The sequence below is a fragment of the Acipenser ruthenus genome, chromosome 2, assembly GCF_902713425.1.
Source record: "Acipenser ruthenus chromosome 2, fAciRut3.2 maternal haplotype, whole genome shotgun sequence".
In the NCBI taxonomy this organism is placed as follows: domain Eukaryota; kingdom Metazoa; phylum Chordata; class Actinopteri; order Acipenseriformes; family Acipenseridae; genus Acipenser; species Acipenser ruthenus.
The window spans coordinates 107,879,586-107,902,006 of NC_081190.1; positions in this window are offsets into that span (position 1 = coordinate 107,879,586).

Below are 22,421 nucleotides of genomic sequence, written 5' to 3' on the forward strand. Positions count from 1 at the left end.
ATCTTACCTGAGTTGTTGCCCTTGTTTTGATGTAGTCTCCCTTCTGTTTTCTTTTGTTGATTTCTCCCCCCTTCCTTTCTAGTTTAAATGCTTTTGAACCTCCTGCAAACAACATCCATCTAACTTTAATTTTAGGCAACTTAAAAACTGAACAGAAATCGTTCTGCATGTACCTTACATATTGTTAATGCTGTGCTCCTTTTTGCACAGCATAGTCCTTTTAGTACAGTCTCCTTAGCTGTCACTCGCTGAAGTTGATTTTATAGGAAATCTACAGATACTTGTTACTGTAGCTTCAAAGAACAACTTTTTTTTTTCCCCATATAAAGTTATGATACTCTTATACCAAATATGTCATATACATTGTTTTAATTGTCTATTTAACGAAAGATGTTAAACATTAATATACAAACACTGTATATTAGTACTGTATTTTGTAACAAACTATTGAAAATGTATTTTTTCTTAATTAGTAACATGTAAGTAGGTTTTCTTAAAAGGAAAAAAGAAACTTGGTCAAATCACGTCAAAGTGTGCTCGCTCACCAGTGGTGCACAGAAGGGCTCACAAATTCTAAGTATCTGGCATATCATAAATTATATCTTTCTAATTCCTGTGACTGGAGGTTAGAAGTATGCTGTGTGGTTGCAAATACATTGCATTTTTCTGTGGAAGATACCATTTTTGCATTAGCTGCCAAGGTAGTTTTGACAGCTAGTATTGCGGCGTAGCCTGCTGGGGTCACGTGACTGCAACCCCTGACTTGGATTGTTCACATCACGTGGATATGTTCGTTGTCTTCAGCATTATTCAAATGCTGGGGACAAAGTAGAATGTACAGATCAGTACTAAACAATACATAAGATAGTGGATAATAAGATAGTGGAAATCATTTAAGCAACAAATGTATGTCAAAGAAAATATTATAGGAAGGTTGGTGTTTCTTATGCATTTCACTTAAAAACCGAACATTAGGGCGTCCCGGCAGTGTTGAATTCTCTAAATGCTCTGCAACCCCTTGTGACAGGGAGCCGGGTCGCTGGTTCCTGTGCAAGTGTGTGTGCCTGGGAGAAATCAGCTGTGACGCACAGCCTGAGACGCGTTGCTAAGCAACCAGCTGAGCGGGAGGCTCGCCCTGTGCTAAGCTGATCGGGAGGTCTGGATTGGCTGGGGGGCGTACCTGGGGATGCTGCGCAGAGCTCAAAAAGCAGCTGCACTACAGCGCGGGGCTGCTGCAAGGCCATTGCTATACAGACGGGTGCTGAGTGAGAACATGCTTGTTTACATCCAGGAGGGAAGCGTCTGCTCTGCAGGAACTACTACCACAGAACCCTTTAACACTAGAAACGCCGACATTTCTGACTAGTGGCGGTTCATTTGGCATCTATATTTTAAAACAGCTTCATTATGAAAATGAAAAACAAACAATTGGATACAACTTAATATTTGCATTTATGAACATCATGGATAACATTTGTATAGGCGGCAGAAGGCCAGGGCTAATGGGGTTCAGCCCCCCCAAACGTACAGTAACTATTAAAAAAAATAAATAAATAACAAACTTTTCTAAATACTTAACACAACAATTACTTTAAACCCCATAACAAACTTGAAAGGTACTCAAAATCACTGTAGCCTCGCAGAGTGCAGTGATTTTGAGTGCGGGAGTGCGGGACGGGGGTGACGGATCTCATGATTTTTGACGTAATAACATAACGTATGCTGCAGTTTGAGATTGGTTTATGTCCTGTGCACAGTAGTAATGTGAGCGTGCAAAGTGATGAAAATGTCAGCGGACATAAGAATTTTTTTAAACGAAAACAGTCAAGTTCTACCACAGACGCAGACAATGATGAAATTCAGCTGAAGCTAATTTCACAAACCAGCGGCTCGGAAAATACTGCCGTCAGTGTGGAAATCCCTCATCAAAGGGAAAAAATTGCCGACGAAGTACACACTGCAGATAAAAATGTAAGTAGTGCTGCTACTGCTGCTGGTGGTTTTTCGATTGATTTAAAACTTGGGGACCGATCGAGTGGGCCTATACAGGTTAAGTTGGGTACTTATCCCAAAAGTTCTTTCAGCAAGCAAAATCAATCATTCTCATCGGCATTGTTCTTTTATTGAATACAGTGTACCTGCCGTTGCTGTATTCTGCTATCCGTGTAGAATTTGTGACTGCTCTTCAGAATATAAGGATAACACTTTCACAGAGAAGGGGTTGTGAGATTGGAAAAAGACCAATGAAAAGCTAAACAGTCACTCTACCTACAAGGTTCACGTGGATTGTATGAGTAAGTGGAAAGATCACCAGGCAAGTAATCGGGCTCAGTTGTGTGTCACTTGTCAAACTCTCTTAAGATGACAGTTGAGGAAAACAGAGAATATGCTAAAATAATTAACGATTTGCTACTTTATCTGTCACGCCAAGGACTGGCCTTTAGAGGGCATGATGAAAAGTCAGAAAACAGAGGGAATTTTCTTGAGTTATGCTGTCTTTTTGCAAAATATGACAAGCATTTTCAGAGGAAACTGCATGGCACGTTCGCCATGATAAGCCATGAAATTCAAAACGAGATCCTGTACATTGCGACTGACCTGGTGAGGAAACAAACAGCTGAAGATGTGCAGAATGTGGGATTTTACTGCCTGATAGCTGACGAAGGGAGATGTTTCAAGCAAGAGCAACTTTCGATCTGTGTTCACTATGTGTGCACTGACTTGAATGTGTACGAGCGATTTCTCATGTTTAAGGACCGCTCACAATCCAGAAATACAGAGGGGATCTACAGTTGTCTCAAAGATGGTATACAGACAGTTGGACTAAGCGCTATTCCTATAGTGGGCCAAGCATATGATGGGGCAATCGTCCGGAAACACAAATGGAGTCCAGCAGAAAATTAGGAATGACCACCCAACAGCCATCTACACCCATTGTATGGCACACAAACTGAATCTTGTTCTTGTGGATGCTTGTAAGGTAAACAGAATCCGTGTCAGGATTTTTTTTGCATTTTGGAGTCACTCTTCTGTTTTTTTTTCTATGCCCAGGACCCATTCACTTTTCTGCAATGCACAGCGCACACTTGGCGCACAGCTTTGGAAAAAATGAAAAATGAACAAGCATGGAACGGTGTCTGGGAGGTTGTCCTGCTATACAGTGAAAATGTAGGACTAACGATTGAGGGGGACTAAGGCAAACCAAGGTGACCGAGGAAGACTTTAAAACTGGGCAACTATGTTGTGGATTCAAGCTGTGGAGTGAGAGAGGCGCTTCCCTCTGAACCACGAACTAAGACAAAAGTGGTACGGGCAACTTTTTTTACCAGTTGTGAGTGCTCTAACAGGGGAAATTAAAAGGAGGTTTTCTGAGGAATCGCTAGCACTAGCCAGAAGTGTAGATGGTATTCTAGCCTGCAAACCTGAAACAGCTGATAAGATGCTGGAAATATATGGGAAGATTGTAAGAGTGAATTAAAGTTTAGCCAAATCAGAAATGCAGGTTGCTCACACTGACATTGAATCACGCGGACTGGTTGTGGGAATAGAACATGTAAGATCCACATTGTCCGCTCCAGGTTACCCCAATTTCTTAAAACCTACTTAAGAACAACAATGAGCCAAGAACATTTTCCTGCATTGTCTATTCTGAACATTGAGTCAGACATTACAAGAAAAATCGATCCTGCAGAGACTGTGAGGCTGTACTCGGCCAAATCAAACAGGAAACTTCTGCTAGAGTAGCAAGGTAAGATCATGGTCTTATTATTCATTTTTGTGAGGTGGTTGTTTAGTTTGATATTATTGGCAATTTGATTAGAGGCTAATGATGGGTTAAATATCAAGTGAACAATGAGTCCAGTTATTTCTGTTATTTTTATTATTAGTTTGTTTAATTTGTTGCTTTAATAATTCAATATTGAACTGTGATATAATAGTTGTCAGTTTGGGAACTTGGGAGGGTAGCTAGCATTGTTTGTGTTCGTTGTGGTTATATGCAGTGTTATTATTGTAGAAGTCTCATCGTGTGCTTGCTTGTATGCACGAATCGCCCCGATAGATTTGGTGCTTACTTGGTGACCCTGTCCTCTTATAGGCTAACTTAGGTTTTTGATCAAAAGGGGATTTCCCTTTAAAAGGGAAGAGGCTTAGACTTGTGTGTGGCTTATGTCACGTGTGTAGTGCCAGACCGGTTGCTGTTTATTGTGTTGCTGTGAATAGAATCTGAGCAACAATCGATTTAATACAAAATTGACTTTTTATGATTAACAAGCACATTATCTCATTTTTACTATAAAACCACTACAGTATTATGAATACTGCAATAAATGCATTGCGTTTAGACGCATATAATTTGTATTAGCAAAGGAATAGCACAGTTGCAGTCAGTCTATAAGCTATTAAGTTTTACTCAGCCCCCCCTCAGATAATATTTTCTCCCAACGCCTATGAACATTTGCACAGCAAAAACACTGTATATACATTGGAAATCTAACTTTTTTCTTTTTGTTTTTAAAAAGAGCACATATACATAAATACAAAAAACTATAATAAAATAAAAATTACACAATAAACTATTTTGTAAACAGGTGTAGATAGCTGTATGCAAATACAACATTATAAAAAATAAATAACTAGCTATAAAAATATCATAAAACAAAAATATAACATAACTTATGCAACGTGAATGGGCTTTGAGGGAAACAGAGTTCAAAGGCACATCTATTACAGCTGTGTAATTAGTACAATCCATACAGAAAACACGCTTTTCAACTTTACCAGTGCATGTACCACAGACTGCCTTTTCACAATGGGCACAGACATCCAAAGCGTTGTTTCTGTTGCATTTAGCAACCTGGCAATGTCTTTTCTTCCGTGTGCCAGTGGGTGCAGTGCTGCCTGAAGGTTTTCTGCCGTAGCTCCAGGGCTAGCTGCACAATGAAGTCCCTCCGGGAGATTGTGTTCCAGGTGCACTCCTTGTACAAAACAAAAGCCAGGTCCAAAACATTATAAAAAACAGCCACAGGCCACCTGCGAGAATCACCTTTGACAGAATACTGCCGTGCCATTTGATCAAGTACATCCACACCATACTTCGTTGTGTTATAAAATGCAACAGTCTCTGGATTTCGTTTAGCATCAGTCCCGATGGTCACCTATCTGTACAGAAAGCTTATAATAATAATAATAATAATAATAATAATAATAATAATAATAATAATAATATATGATGTGTAAAATGACTTTCATCAGAGTTTCATCAAATATTTAGTAACACTTAACGGTTCAAAAGACTGTCATGGAGGTTCTAGTGTTAACTGCAAGACGGGGCCTGTGAAGGCGATTGCCCAGCCAGGACCGTCGGAATGGCCCGGAGTCACTGGGAGGCCAGGACTTTGAAAGCAACATAACAGAAGTAGGTCAGCTTAGGGGATGTGGATCCCAAAACAGTATAGAGAGGGTTACTATAGAGTAGTAGGTTCCTGGAGCGGGACGTTCCTTTTTATATGATATATGATAAATAAATAAATATTCATTTATTTCAATATTTATATTAATGTATTTATTTATTTATGTTTTACTTTTACCAAATATATAGCTATCCTTCAGCACAGCTAATTCTTGTTCCTTTTTGTCCAGTGGGGACCACAAATAGCGTTACTCTTATCAACCAGTATCAAGAGAGGAAACTGTACTTCCTTACGCCTATAGGGATCACAATGAGCGTTACACTGACAGGAAACCAAACATTTCTCAAGATCAGAATGTCAGAATGAGGATGATGATGAAGATAAATGATGACTCGGAAAAATCTCAAAAATATAACAAAGTGTCACGGATAGCTGAGTTGGGTGGAGGTGTAAAAATAATAAAATCCAGACAATGGTATGATATTCCACAAGTTGTTTTCTTTTCCTTTATTATTGTCCGCAAACAGTGGTAATCAGGACAGGACAACAAACAAAAGAAAATGTCCAAACAAAAGAGAAACGCTAATTGAAATGTGGAGAGACAAAAACAAATAAACAACAAAGTAAAATTATCCAGACTCTGGGTGGCTGTCCTTGCATTTCTGGCCGTTCTGGTGTCCACCCTCCTGGTTGGCTGTCTCTCTTTTAAATTAGTTTGTTTAGGTCTGTCAAAAAAAATCACAGTTAGCATTTGTTTGGTTTTATATATATATCCCTCAGTACCTTTCCCACATTCCTTTGTGCTTTCAGGTACCAGCCTTGACTGCTACAACACGGCCCCCTTTTATGTGGCCTTGGGGCCTTCTAGGCTGGCTCACAGCCCCCTGGCGGCTGGGAGGGTGGATTACAGCACGGGATCGCTTTACCTCGTCACACAAAGTCCTGAGAATTCTCAGCTGGCTGACTTCATCTTTCAAAATACTGCTCGTTTCAACTAATCGTGTAGCACTGATGACAGTTAACACAAGACGGCTGCAAAGTGAAGGTTATAGGTTCAAATCCCACTTATACCAAACCTTTTTTATATATTTATATAAAGAAAGGTTTTACTGCAGGCAAATGTTCCATTTTAAAACAGAAACACAATAAGTGCGTTCCCTAGTATACAAGTTAATTGTCATTAAAATCAGATGTTCTGTAATAAAGTGCCTGGGATCTGCAAAAAAATATGTTGGGAGAAGAAAAAGAAGAAGAAGAAGAAGATTTTTATTTTTACATTACTTTGGCAACTTATTTCTCTTACTGTATGACAGGTTGTAACACGGTCATGCTCGTGGGTGTGTGTGCATTGCTGCTGAGTGACAGGCAAGAGATCAAGACAGAGGTTGAAGTTGACACGCCCCGCAGGCACGGAGGATATATTTATACACACACAATGAGAACAGCTCACATGACACTACCAACCATGGTAGCTCACTGAGTACATACGGCCAGCGTACGAAAAAACTAAATAAAATACAATACAAAAAAACTATAAAATAAAAGGTCCCGTAAAAACGGTGTGCGCTACTCCCTAATGTATGTAGGTCCCGCTTGCTCACCTCGCTATACTTTATGGGGATCTACCATCCCCGAGGTAATCTTTATGTATCAACACAAACTCCGACTCTGGCCATTGGCGGTTTTGGCAGCTTCTTTTGGCTCCGATCCTGGTTCACCGTCACGGTGATCGGAGGATTTCAGCAACATATTTCTCTCACTATGCTCGGGTAGCGTGGGCGATCTTCAGCCCGTTGTCCATGGCTTTGCAGCAGCCCCGAGGTGAACAAACAGCACCTCTTTATACCTGATGCCATGCTGGAACACACCTACCTGCTGATTAGGAGGCTGTGTGGTCCAGTGGTTAAAGAAAAGGGCTTGTAACCAGGAGGTCCCCGGTTCAAATCCCAGTTCAGCCACTGACTCGTTGTGTGACCCTGAGCAAGTCACTTAACCTCCTTGTGCTCCATCTTTCGGGTGAGATGTAATTGTAATTGACTCTGCAGCTGATGCATAGTTCACACACCCTAGACTCTGTAAGTCGCCTTGGATAAAGGCATCTGCTAAATAAACAAATAATAATTATCCACAGCTGGCAATCACACACAGCAGGCAGGTTCTCACAGGAGTGTCAGGTACTGCATTAAATTAATTACAACAATTACACACATTTACACAATACTATCTGTTCCTTGGTTTATGGATAAACTGCAAGGAGCGTAAAGTGAAACTAAAAGTACCGTGAGTGTTTTGTGTTTAGTTTGTTTGTCATTCTAATTGTCATTGTTTGTTATCACAAGACAGCTAACACGAACCGGGAGCTGTCCCTACATGCCAGCACCAAACCCCGGTCTACACTGCACCACTGTCTTGACTCTAGAGCACCCACTGTCCGGAGACATGTCCGTGTCTGTGTTGCATGTAAATTATCAAAGTGTCTTTATTTTCTGGACTGTAACCCTCGTTTTGTACGGTGCAATACACATTGGTGTGTAAAGCCTGTGCCTATTATTTCAAGTGTTGTTGACACACAACCCAGCCTCAATAAAGAGCTGTTTTTCATTGTGAACTGTCTTGTGTGTGTATATTCCCTAGCACTACATCATCACTACACCTGCGCACTGCAAACCACTTGTTCACAATACCCTAAAGGTACTTTGTCTTCTTTTAATGTAGCAGATTTTATAATTTAAATCAAAACCAAATGCATCATGCATATGTCAATGGTTTAAGTTCAATGTACTATTTGAGGTACTATAGGTTGAAAATATGGAAGCCAATCTCTGCTATTTCCAATTATATATCTGCTTATCTTTTTTATTCTAATAGAAGTAAAATTATACAATGCCCTTGTCTGCTATGTATTCATATATGTGGCCATGTGGTGTGTTGTGTAAAAGAGTTAACAAACAACACTCATCACAAAACAGAAGAATCTCAGTGACTTCACAAGGGGCAGAAGTAGTGGGTGCCCATGCATCTGGCTCTTCTCTCTGCACAGTTACTGCACTGACCAGCCTCTCCATCCAGACACTCGTGTTTTCATATCAAGCCCACGGTGAGTGATATGTATTGTGACAAGCAGCAGACATGCTACAATTGCTCTAACCACAGAAAGCTTCAACACAGAACAACACACACCTGTTTACATTTGAACAATGCGCCAGGAGCTACCTGGTCCTGCCCAATATTAGTGTCTCCATTTTTTTTGACCAGCCAGTGTATCTGTTTCTTTACTTTTTCCTTAATGACTTTTAAAGATCTAAAATAGTGAATAATTCAGAATACATTTGGCATAAAAGTAGGATTTTTGAATTTCTTTCCTTTTTATAATGGCATTTTGCATCTAGCCAATCTAAAACGTTCCAATTCAAGAACTGATGGACCAACTCTTCAGACTGCTTCATCAGCGGCCTTGCCATTTGCTGAATGAGCTGATAATAAATGCATTAAAGAAGACTTACAAAGCCAAAAGATGAAAGGGGTCTTTCTGATTGAAGACCAGTAGTCCAGAGTATATCCTGTACAATCTCATGTGAAAGGTTGAACCTTATGGGAAATGACTTTGCGAAACGCAGAATTTTCAATGAAGACCTAAGGGCCTGAAGGTAATTAACTGAATGTCAGCAATTGAACTGTAAGATTGATAACCCTGACCATCTGCTGCTGTGAGGTGTTTTAGTAACAGTTTCTCATAAACAAAGAGTGAAGCTATGCAGTATACAAAACAGTGTGTGACAGGGTGAAACCCCATTCCGATGCACAGGTGTGTGTGGAATACTAGGTGGCAAGGAGGGGGTTAAATTCCTTGGTTGCCCATCTAGGAGGAAGCATACCGACAACCTTACACAGCGCCCTTTCTGGTCGAGAGAGATAGATTTACAGTTAGAATTCTTCCTCTCTCTGTCACATGAAGGAACGGTGCTGTGGACTGGTTTTGTTTTGTTGTTTTTTTTATATTTGTGGTATGGCTCTCATTGCCGACACTACCCAGTCACAATATGGTGTCAGAACGGGATAGTGGCCCTGGAGACTCAAAGACCAAACTGCAGGTTTATTTTGAAAAAAAAAAAATAATAATTTGAAAAGAGAAAAAATAAAATTGATTTGAGTATACTGTCTGCCATGCTGGACGCCTGGGACCAGCGGAGGAAGTCTGAGGTAAAGAGGCGAGATGTCAGGGACACAAAGCGGCAGGAGGTGACAAAGCTGATTTCATCTCTGCCTTTGCCTCCCACCTCTCTCTCGATTTCCTTGCTCTTACTGAAACCTGAATGTCCCCTGATAACACTGTAACTCCTGCTGCCCTGTCCTCTCACTACGTCCTGTCCCATACCCCGCGTCTCACTGGACGGGGAGGTGGGACTGGTCTTCTGCTCTCTCCCTCCTTACTCTTTTCTGTCCCCTTCGATCTCTCCTCACTCTCTGTTAATACCTTTGAATTTCATGCAGTCCAACTAACCTCTCCCTGTCAACTCCTGCTAATTGTACTGTACCGTCCCCCTGGGCCTCTCGCTCACTTTCTAGATGAACTCGACTGTCTACTCTCCTCCCACCCCTCTCTGTCTACCCCAACTGTCCTGTTAGGTGACTTCAACATCCATCTCTCCAACCCCAGCCACTCTGCTGGATTCCTCCTCCTTCACTCCTTCGACTTCTGTCTCCCTCCATCCCCTCATACCCACAAAGCTGGCCGTCAACTGGACCTCACCTTCTCCAGGACCCCTCCACCCTCTCTGTCACCCCCCTGGACCTCTCTGATCACTATTTCATCTCTTTTTCTCTGTCTCTCCCCTCTCTCCCTGCTCCTCCTACCCCCACTGTCACCTGTCGCCGTAACCTCCGCTCTCTCTCCCCCTCTGTCCTTGCCTCCACTGCTCTCTCTCACCTCCCTCCTATCGACTCCTTTTCACAACTCTCCGTAGACTCTGCTACCTCCACCCTCTTCTCCTCCCTCACCTCCTCCCTCGACTTCCTCTGTCCCCTCACCTCCCGACCTGCTCGCCCCTCCCCTCCCCAACCCTGGCTCTCCTCTGCGCTCCGCTCAGCAAGAATCACACTGCGATCTGCTGAAAAGAAATGGAAGAGAACAAAACTCCCTGCTGCCCTAGACCTTTACCGCACTCTCCTCTCCTCCTCCTCCTCTACTCTCTCCTCTGCTAAATGTACTTATTTCCAATCTGTAATCCAAGCCTCCACTAACAACCCACGTAAACTATTCTCTACCTTCTCCTCCCTCCTAAACCCTCCCCCTCCTCCTCCCTCCTCTATCTCCCCTGATGACTTTGCCTCCTTCTTCTCTTCAAAAATCTCAGATATCCGCAAACTCTTTAACACCTCTCCCTCCCCCGCACCTCCTCCTGCTCCAACCCCTACACCCACTGCATCCCCTACTAACTCACCCTCCTTCTCCACCTTCTCGCCCCTCTCAGACTCTGACCTCTCCTCCCTGCTCCAGGGTCACAAACCCACCATGTGTGCCCTGGACCCCCTCCCCACTCACCTCTTTCAAGCTGCTACTCCTGCTCTACTTCCCTTTATCTCCTCCCTTCTCAACACCTCTCTCCTTTCTGGTCTCTTTTCCTCTGCCTTCAAAAATGCCTCTATCACTCCCCTCCTCAAAAAACCTACCCTAGACCCCACCTCCCTCCAGAGCTACCATCCTGTCTCCCTCCTACCCTTCCTCTTCAAAACCCTCGAGCGGACTGTACACCGCCAGCTCTCTGCTTTCCTTTCCAACCACTCTCTGCTCGACCCTCTCCAATCTGGCTTCCGCTCTGGTCACTCCACTGAAACCGCCCTCCTGTCTGTCACCAACTCACTTAAGTCTGCCCGAGCTGCCTCTCTCTCCTCTGTCCTAATTCTCCTCGACCTCTCTGCTGCCTTTGACACTGTTGATCACTCTATTCTACTATCATCTCTTGCTGACCTGGGGATCTCTGGCACTGCTCTGGCCTGGTTCTCCTCCTACCTCTCCAACCACACTTACCAGGTAACCTGGCGTGGAGCAACCTCCACACCTCACCCTCTCTTAACAGGAGTCCCCCAAGGGTCAGTCTTGGGTCCTCTCCTGTTCTCTCTCTACACCCGCTCCCTGGGCCCCCTCATCGCATCCTATGGTTTCTCATACCATTTCTATGCTGATGATGCTCAGATTTTCCTCTCCTTCCCCACCATCCCCTCCCATATCTCTACCTGTCTGTCTGCTATTTCCTCCTGGATGCATTCGCATCACCTCAAACTCAACCTCTCTAAATCCTCCTTTTCTTTCCCTCCTCCTCCCCCCCTCCTCTGATCTCTCTATCTCTGTTCCTCTGGAATGTACCACACTCTCTCCCTCTTCCTCCGCTAAGAACCTTGGAGTCACCCTGGACCCCTGCCTCTCTTATTCCCAGAACATCTCCACTCTGGCACGCACTTGCCGATTCTTCCTGAACAACATCCGAAGAATCCAACCCTTCCTCACCAACTATGCCACCCAGCTCCTGGTCCAGGCCTTGGTACTCTCCCGCCTAGACTACTGCAACTCCCTCCTGGCTGGCCTCCCTGCGTCCGCCACCCGTCCGCTCCAGCTCATCCAGAACTCCGCTGCCTGCCTGGTGTTCTCTCTGCCTCGCTTCTCCCATGCAACTCCACTACTCCGCTCACTCCACTGGCTCCCGATCACCGCTCGCATCCAGTTCAAGACTCTTGTACTAGCCTACAGATGCCTTGACCAGACTACACCCAGCTACCTCCAGACCCTCATCTCTCCCTACACCCCCACTCGACCTCTCCGCTCCTCCTGCACTAGAAGACTGGCTCTACCTCCGCTACGCTCCCCTGCCTCCAGAGCCCGCTCCTTCTCCACACTCGCCCCGTAGTGGTGGAATGACCTTCTGTGGCAAAGTGCCCCGCCCCCGTGTGCATTTGTGTGTTCTGTGTTGTATGTCTGTTGCGTGTGTTAATGTTGGTGTATAGTCATTGGTACACAGGATATAAACGGGTCTGTGTTTCACGTGTATTTAAAAAGTGTAGATTTGTATTTAGGCACGAGGAGAGCACAAATCACTTCACGTGCTGGTTAAATGTAATATGTGAGCACAGGGTTGCACAGAATTAATTCACGTGCTGGGATTCAAGTGAATAATTAATTAGTAATTGAATCCCAGCACAATAGTATATATAGACGCACATTTCTTGCACTCAGGGATGGGTGTTCGGTGAGTGGAGAACGGGATTGGAGACGGAGGTAGTAATTGTTAGAATAATAATAGTAAAAATAGTGTTTTTACTCACCGTGTTTGTTCGTTTGTCTGTGCATCCACCGTTTGTGTGTTAGTACGTTTTGTTTGTCCTTTTGTTTTGGCTCGAGTGCCGTGTCCTGTTTTGTATTCCGTTATTTAAACCTTTTATTTTGTTATTAAACGCTGAGTGCAGCCATTGCACTCGGCTCATCATCACAACCACTGTCTGTGTTTGAATTCCTTTCTGGTCTGACGCAACCCACTCTGGCCATCTTTGTGACACGTGGTGTCATCGTGGGATAGCCGCGCCTCCAAGCGTCAGACCAGGAGGGGTCTGGATTAAAAAAAAAAAAAAGTCAATGGCAGAAGACGCCATCAAACTGCGGGGCTGGTTCCTGGAGAATGCTGGGCTGGAGGCCCAGTCTCTGTCCATAGTCGTCCGGGCCCTGTGGATGATGGACAGTGAGAGATGGGAGGCATATCAGCAGGAACACGCCCCAAACACCTTGGAGGAAGGTGTGGAGTTTGTCCTCAGCTACCTGGAGGCAACCATAAACGAAACATCAGCCCAGGTAGCAGGACCACCAGCAGAGGAGTACCTGCTGTCCCCATCTCCACCAGCAGAGGGTGAGTACCTGCTGTCCCCATCTCCACCAGCAGAGGGTGAATGCCTGCTGGTTGAGCGTCCACAGCTCAAGCGGAAGGAGCCTGAACGTCCTACGCCTGAGTGGAAGGAGCCCGAACATCCTACGCCTGAGTGGGAGGAGCCCGAACGTCCTACGCCTGAGTGGGAGGAGCCCGAACGTCCTACGCCTGAGTGGGAGGAGCCCGAACATCCTACGCCTGAGTGGGAGGAGCCCGAACGTCCTACGCCTGAGTGGGAGGAGCCCGAACGTCCTACGCCTGAGTGGGAGGAGCCCGAACGTCCTACGCCTGAGTGGGGGGAGCCCGAACGTCCACAGCCCAAGAGGGGGGAGTCGGTGCGTCCACAGCCCAAAAGGGAGGAGTCGGTGCGTCCACAGCCCAAAAGGGAGGAGTCTGTGCGTCCACAGCCCAAAGGGAGGCAAGTCGGGGCTTCCACAGCTCTGGGACCCAAGCCACCAGCAGAGGGAAAATGCCTGCTGGTTCAGCCCCAAGAGCCGGAAGGGGAGGAGTTACAGGCCCAACCCCCTGAAAATTTTTGGGGGGGAGAGGGGCAGGAGGCTGGTGTCCCCCAGCAGCCTCTATTCATGCGGCTGAAGGCAGCACGGCGCGCACCAGCCCAGCCGCCACAGCGGAGGGAGCCAGCGCCGCCAGGAGCAGAGGAGCTGCCTCTGGCTCCGCCACCTCCACCGCTTCCTCCACTAGGAGCAGAGGAGCAGGACCTGCCTCTGCCTCCACCACCACCAGGAGCAGAGCAGCAGGAGCTGCCTCTGCCTCCACCATCTTCACCGGCAGGAGCAGAGGAGCTGGAGCTGCCTCTGCCTCCACCACCGCCAGGAGCAGAGGAGCTGGAGCTGCCTCTGCCTCCACCACCGCCAGGAGCAGAGGAGCTGGAGCTGCCTCTGCTGCCCGTACCTCCACAGGGAGTACGGTGGCCGGAGCCCCAGAAAGGGGAGCTGCCGGCCACGAAGAAGGGGGACGAGGTCTGGAGACCACTTTCCCCAGCAGTAGTTTCGCTGCAGGAGTTCTTGTGGCCGGAGCCCCACAGGAGGGAGCTGCCGGCTACGAAGAAGGGGGAGGTCGGGGGACCACCTGCCCCCGCAGCTTTTTCGCTGCAGGACGGGACCAGCATGCTGTCAGCCGTGCCACTACCGGCAGGGGAGCTGACAGCATTTCCAGACATGGGCCCACTGAAGCCTCCCTTCCCAGCCCAAGACTTTGGCCTGGACTGCTGGGTATTTAAGGGGGGAGGTGGCCGTTGAGGCCATGTGTGCTGCGCACAAGGGGGGGTATATGTGGCAAAGTGCCCCGCCCCTCTGTGCATTTGTGTGTTCTGTGTTGTATGTCTGTTGCGTGTGTTAATGTTGGTGTATAGTCATTGGTACACAGGATATAAATGGGTCTGTGTTTCACGTGTATTTAAAAAGTGTAGATTTGTATTTAGGCACGAGGAGAGCACAAATCACTTCACGTGCTGGTTAAATGTAATATGTGAGCACAGGGTTGCACAGAATTAATTCACGTGCTGGGATTCAAGTGAATAATTAATTAGTAATTGAATCCCAGCACAATAGTATATATAGACGCACATTTCTTGCACTCAGGGATGGGTGTTCGGTGAGTGGAGAACGGGATTGGAGACGGAGGTAGTAATTGTTAGAATAATAATAGTAAAAATAGTGTTTTCACTCACCGTGTTTGTTCGTTTGTCTGTGCATCCACCGTTTGTGTGTTAGTACGTTTTGTTTGTCCTTTTGTTTTGGCTCGAGTGCCGTGTCCTGTTTAGTATTCCGTTATTTAAACCTTTTATTTTGTTATTAAATGCTGAGTGCAGCCATTGCACTCGGCTCATCATCACAACCACTGTCTGTGTTTGAATTCCTTTCTGGTCTGACGCAACCCACTCTGGCCGTCTTTGTGACACCTTCCTACAGATGTCAGGACTGCCCTGTCCCTGACCACATTCCGGCACCTCCTTAAGACTCACCTCTTCAGACAGCACCTGTAGAACTCCTCTGTTTTTCCCCTGGGACACTTATCACCCTTCCTTAAATGCACTTTACTTGCTCTTATCTGCCCCCTATTTTACTGCATTTAATCCTGTACTTCAGAGTACTGTAATCTGCCAAGTGTTTAATCTGTAGTATTTTGTATTTAATCATATCCTGATGTAACTATCACTGAATTGTATTTTGTCACACTTGTACTTGCTTGAACCAAAGTCATTGTATTTATCTTGCTCTTAATTGTATTATTACTTGTACTGTGATTCTTGAAATGTATTTGCTTACGATTGTAAGTCACCCTGGATAAGGGCGTCTGCTAAGAAATAAATAATAATAATAATAATAAATGTAGGAGTTGCACACTTGCCTTGATGGACTACAAAGATGAACAATGTCCAACCTTTTCCCTAAATTAGGTCACCAACATAACATTGTACCAGGATGTTGTAGGCTATTGTAACCTTTTAAGTTCTACAGAGATACAGTATAAGCAAGCTTTTTTGATCAAGCTATGTCTGTTTAGGATAAACATGTATAACATCTTATTCATGTTAATATATGTCATGTAGGTTTCAGTCACTAATAGGTGAGCAAAAAAGATATGATGCTGGTTGTAACAAGGTGATGGGCCAGTGTATTCTGAAATAATTACAAAGTTATAAATAATAAATGGAGTCATAACAATTTTAACTCCAGCGAATGACAATTTAATTCCTTAGCAATGCATTCTAATTTATAATGTCCATTCAGTAGGATTATTATTATTATTTATTTCTTAGCAGATGCCCTTATCCAGGGCGACTTACAGTCATTAACAAATACATTTCAAGAATATTATGGTATATCTTTATTGCATAGTCATTATGTATAATGAATATGTCAGTGTAATTACCCATTTCTAAAATCTGGTATCACTGTTAAATTAAAGTATTGTGATTCTTAATGCTGTTTTGCTAAATTCTTGCTGTCTTGGCAATCGTCATTTAAATGTTAAATTCAAAGTGTTTTTGTTTTTTATGCTGGTAACAAATATATACAGCTATGGTTTTTCATATTAGATTTTGAAATTGAAATGTCACATTTTTCAATTTTTGAAAAAAAACTACAAAGTGGTATATAATTCAATATGCTAACGTAACATTATTCAGCAGGTTTCATTAGACTTTATAAAGCAAAATTAGTTAATTCTATAGGATGATACAATACTTTTGGCCATAGCTGTATATATAGTTAGTATTTGCATGTAATACCATTAGCATGGTTTTTACAGGAGGTTGAGAACAAACCAGCTGCATTTTTCATAAATAATATCACTAGGGTGGGTTTTCTGTTGTAGACATATTTAGGGAAGGGCATGATGTCACTTCTAGATACAACCCAAAACTTGCACAAGCAACTATATTTATATCATGTCAAGAAACTTACAAAACAAAGCTCAAAAACAATGCATTTTTACCCAGTTAATGGCATTTGCACTGCCTTTTTTCTGGAAATATTGTTGTTTTGGAACCCCACAACACAAGACTACCAACAAAAGAAGACTATTTTTGAATATTTGATACAAAAAATTATTTCATATAGCGTATCTGTAGTTAAAAAAATGAATTTCTGACTGTGGCAAAGGCAGAGTTTAAAACTCTGTTAAAAACTGTGCCTTTGCCACCAGTAATTCCATTTATTTATTTTTTTAACTACAGAGGCTCTACATGAAAGAACAGGAATATTCATATTATATTTCTCAAGAAGTCTGAGAACTTCTGTTAAGCAACAATTACTGTTGCCCAACCAGTAGAAAAAGGGTACCATGTGGGAACGGCTGTATCCTAACCCATTATTACTGGCAGCTTCAACAGTTGTTCACTTTATCTCAGTTAAGCTAAGCTGTTTTTTTAACATCAGTTATCTTCCAGTCCTAATACTTTAACTGGAAAGCCTAAGGCCAAACAGTGGCACACATAAACACATTCATCAAAGCTTATACATCTAAATTGTAACCATGTTCCCAAATGTAACCCACAGTCCTTTTGATTAGACCCAAATTCTTACCAGATTCCAGCTTGTCGGGATTTATTGTCACTATTTAAAGAGTTTTATCACAATTAACTTTTAATTTATCCCACTACTGGGCATCGAGTGTCAAAAGGTTCTAAGTGATTTTGTTAGGGCAACTTTCAAAGTTTTTTTTTTACTCCAAACATAAAAAATATAAGGGTCATTGTATACGCATCGCATCATCAGTTATATGTTTTCAAAAGTAACTATTTGCTTACATTATTTGTATTCATATATTTTGGGTCATCAATCCGCTTGGGAATGATAAGGTTGAAAACATTTATGAAGACTCTTGTTGAAATATTTGTGAAATATATATTTTTACTAGTTTCTTTTAATGTTATTTATACAGTCATTTATTTTTCTGAATCTTGTACTGATGCATTTATTACTTATTTTAACACCCATGTGTGATTCAAGCAGTGCAACCTTTATTATTCATGCAGGACTCAAGCTGGTAGGCCTCTTTTTATACTTATACATTCAGAGCTCGTAAGTTTAACTTCCAAATCGCCATAACAACATTCACTCTTAAGCTAAATACAGAAGTTGAACCAGACATTTACTGTGACCCAGGGTTTTGTATCACAGTCCAAACCAAGCCTTTACTGGAATTAGAAATATGGTAGATATTTGCACAGTAACTACTGTAACGCTGTTCTCTCAAAGCAAGATACAATATTTATGACATTACTAAAACATATGATTTAAGATACAAGTTTGAGTTGGGTAATATGTTTTATAAATATGTTAAATAGGTATCAATAATAATACAATACCCAAACCCTGATGCTTACAATTAGGTGCAAGATACAGTGCCGAGAAAAAGTTTGTGAACCCCTTAGGATTTTCACATTTTTCACATATTTCAAACCTAAAATGTTATTAGATCTTAATCTAAGTCCTAATAATAGATAAAGATAACCTGATTAAACAAATGACACAAAAAACATGACACTTTTTCAACATTTATTTATCCACAAATGATTCAACATTCAATATCCATGTGTGAAAAAGTATGTGAACCTTTAGATTCAGTAACTGGTGGCACCCCCTTGAGCAGCAATGACTTCAACTAAGCGTTTCCTGTAACTGTTGGTCAGTCTCTCACATCGGTTTTGAGGAATTTTGGTGCATTCCTCCTTACAAAACTGCTTCAACTCGGTGACATTTGAGGGCTTCCCTGCATGGACAGCTCGCTTCAGGTCCTGCCACAACATTTCGATGGGGTTTAGGTCCGGACTTTGACTAGGCCATTCTAAAACGCAGAAATTCTTCTTCTGCAGCCATTCTTTTGTAGATCTGCTTGTATGTTTAGGATCATTGTCTTGCTGCATGACGCACTTTTGGTTCAGCTTCAGCTCACGGATGGATGGCCTGACATTCTCCTCTAGAATCTTGTGATATCTCCCCTAATAATGTGATATCTTGTAACGATTGTAAGTCACCCTGAATAAGGGCGTCTGCTAAGAAAATAATAATAATAATAATAATAATAATAATAATAATAATAATAGAATCTTCTGATACAATGCAGAATTCATGGTTGTGTCAATGATGGCAAGCCATCCAGGTCCTGAGGCAGCAAAGCAGCCCCAAACCATCACACTCCTACCACTATGCTTGACGGTTGGGATGAGGTACTTCTGTTCGAACGCAATGTTTGGTTTTCACCAAACATAACGTTTCTCATTGAGGCCAAAAGGTTTTACCTTTGACTCGTCTGTCCAGAGAACATTGTTCCAGAAGTCTTGTGGATCATCTATGTGCTCTTTGGCGAACTTCAGACAGGCAGCAATGTTCTTTTTAGAGAGCAGTGGTTTCCTCCTGGCTATCTTTCCATGAACACCATTCTTGTTCAGTCTTTTTCTGATAGTTGAGTCATGAACACTCACATTAGCCAAGGCAAGAGTGGCCTGCAGGTCCTTGGATGTTACTCTGGGGTTCTTTGTACTTCCTTGATGATTTTCTGGTTTGTTCTTGGAGAAATTTTGGTAGGACGACCGCTCCTGGGTAGAGTGACTATGGTCTTGAACTTTCTCCATTTGTAGACTATTTGTCTGATAGTGGACTGGTGGAGCCCCAAATCCTTAGAAATGGTTTTGTAACCCTTTCTAGACTGATGAGCATCAATAACTGTTTTTCTGAGGTCCTCAGAGATTTATTTTGATCGTGGCATGATGTGTTTCTACACACCTTTATGGTGAAGACCAAACTCACAAAGTTTCTGATCTTTATATAGGGTAGGGCCTCCCAAACTCACCCCGGAAGATGTACCTAATTATTTAAGAAAAGGGCTTGTAACCAGGAGGTCCCCGGTTCAAATCCCACCTCAGCCACTGACTCATTGTGTGACCCTGAGCAAGTCACGTAACCTCCTTGTGCTCCGTCTTTCGGGTGAGACGTAATTGTAAGTGACTCTGCAGCTGATGCATAGTTCACACACCCTAGTCTCTGTAAGTCGCCTTGGATAAAGGCGTCTGCTAAATAAACAAATAATAATAATAATAATAATAATAATAATAATAATAATAATAATAATAATAATAATAATAATAATTTAAACACCTGATTCTAATTATCCCCTTAATTGAGCTGATAAAACCAGGGGTTCACTTACTTTTTCACATACCCTGAATCTTAATTACTTATTGTTTGTCTAATTTATACATCATTTTGTTTCAAAAGACATGGAATTGGTTAATAGAAACCCTATTGGATATTTAAGAAAAGGTTTTGATTCAAGAAGGCTATCATGGTAAAACTATGGAATTTCCATAATTATCATTGGGGTTCACAAACTTTTTCTTGGCACTGTAGATGTGTGGAGGTCTGCATTACACCACAGTATTTGTGTATACTGTATATAAGCTGCCATTAAGTGCTGTGCATATACAGTCCCAATAAAAATAATTATAGTTATCCATTACATAAATGATAAACAAAAGGACAAGCCTTTGCATTTAGGATACATTCTCCTAATTGGAAAGTCTGCTCTTCAGATCATGTGTGTTATAGAAAGATCCCATTAATGTGATTTGTCTTGTTGCTTTAAATAGAAAATGAGACAATAAAGAAACCAGCCACTTTTGGTGATCTATTTGCTTAATCACATTTTCCCATAGTTTTCAGCACCATTCCCATGTCATCTGGTTTTAATAGAGAACTAAGGCAGCAATTTTTGCAAGCTAACAAAAATACAAGGAAAGTGCCGTCCGAATCTCTCTGGTATGTTAATGACAGCTTAGGGTAACCAAGATAAGTCGAGGTTTATCGCTGGATTAGGTACATTTATTATAAACATATAGTTCATTGTGCAATAAGCAACTTTATATATATATATATATTTTTATGGAAGAACTGACACCAGCCTTTTCCAAGTTCCAATCCTTTCAATCATGTCAGTGTTGTTACTGAGATATGCAGGTTTTCACAAGCAGTCACAGTTGGGGAAAAGTGTTTTGCATTACTCATCTAACTAGGTCAAGAGCCTGCTTTGCCTAAAATAAATTTAGTGTAACACCTTACAAAGTCACAAGTGTCCAATGTCTTTTATTTGCCTCTTTCCTATCAGAGGTATAAAGCCAAACTGTGGCCCATATAAGTGCACGGAAACAAAATAAATTGGATTTAAATTAGAAACAATAAAAAGGGATGTGGGAGGTTATAAATACATTTTATGGAAATGTGAATATCTAACAAATGGGCTTACTGTGTCTTTCAAGTTTATTTGAGCTAAGGGACAACAGTGAAATCAAATTTCGTTCCTGACGTCAAAAGTCCCCCAATAAAGCACAAAGTATGGAGCATTTCCTCTATCATCCAAAGTGAAGACTGCCAATTAAAATGAAGTACTGGCTGTTACGGGAAGTGAATGCTTCTACAACACATGCTACCTGAGCATAATGACAGTCTCTTCAGATTAATTTTTCCTTTTTTAGTTTACAGATTTACAGCATCACCACTGTGCTTGGCTTGGGGTTCTCTTGATTAAACAATCTATGAAGGAGACAAGTGTTAGAAAAGAGGTCAATCCACATTAATAATTATTTTTGTAATATTAATGGTGTTTATTTTAATGATCTTAATACTGTTGCTCTTTAACTCCTGCTGGTGCTTTCCCCAAGGGATCAGTTATTAACCTTGTTAACATTTATTGAATTCAGTTTAAAAAACACGATTTATGAATATCAGAGTGGATCTTCCGCTGCTTATGTCATTGAAATTAATCCCAATGTGTGGGTCTAGAATGTGAGTTTTGGATACACTTCAATTTTAAATCCAAGGACATTGTCTATAGCTACATTGTAAATACCCATTTTCTATTTTTTTTACTACATTTGCAGTAAATTACTAATATTCAATTGAATCCAAACATTAAATCAATAAGCATTATTGTTTTTGAAAGGAAATGTTATGGATTGCACCTCCTCCCTCCAATGTCTATTTTTGGTTATGTAGCTATTGTACCAGTATTTTGGTTCTTTACATAATGTAATGCTTCCTTACTATGCATACTATACTATACATTTTGAAAAACAATTTAAATGCATTGCTTTGTACCTACTCTGTACTTTGACACAATTCCACTGGGTTTAATGCAAAGTATGTTAATGGAATCGTACAACACAAAATAAATTGGCAATCTTTGGTTTATACACAACAGGATTTGTCTGAAAGCACTGCCAGATTTCATGCAGCATTATCACATTATTTTCAGAACACTGTCAGATTATCACTTATCCAGAACCAAAATCCACATTTAATAGTGGTGGGATAGGAAGCTGCCTTCTGGAAACCATCAGTGTTCTATGAATTGAAAGAAAAACACATTTCTTTTTAATAATGAAGTATTTCTGATACTGGCAGGTTTGTATTAACAATTGTGGCTATATTTTCTCTATGGATAGAGAATTCTAGGGATGACAATCTAGCAGATGCCATAAGAAAAATTCACCGCAGTTTCTTTTTGAAAAATCTGAAATATGATTTAGGTAAAAACTTAATTTATCATCAGAGCCCTGCAGATACTGTACTGTATTCTG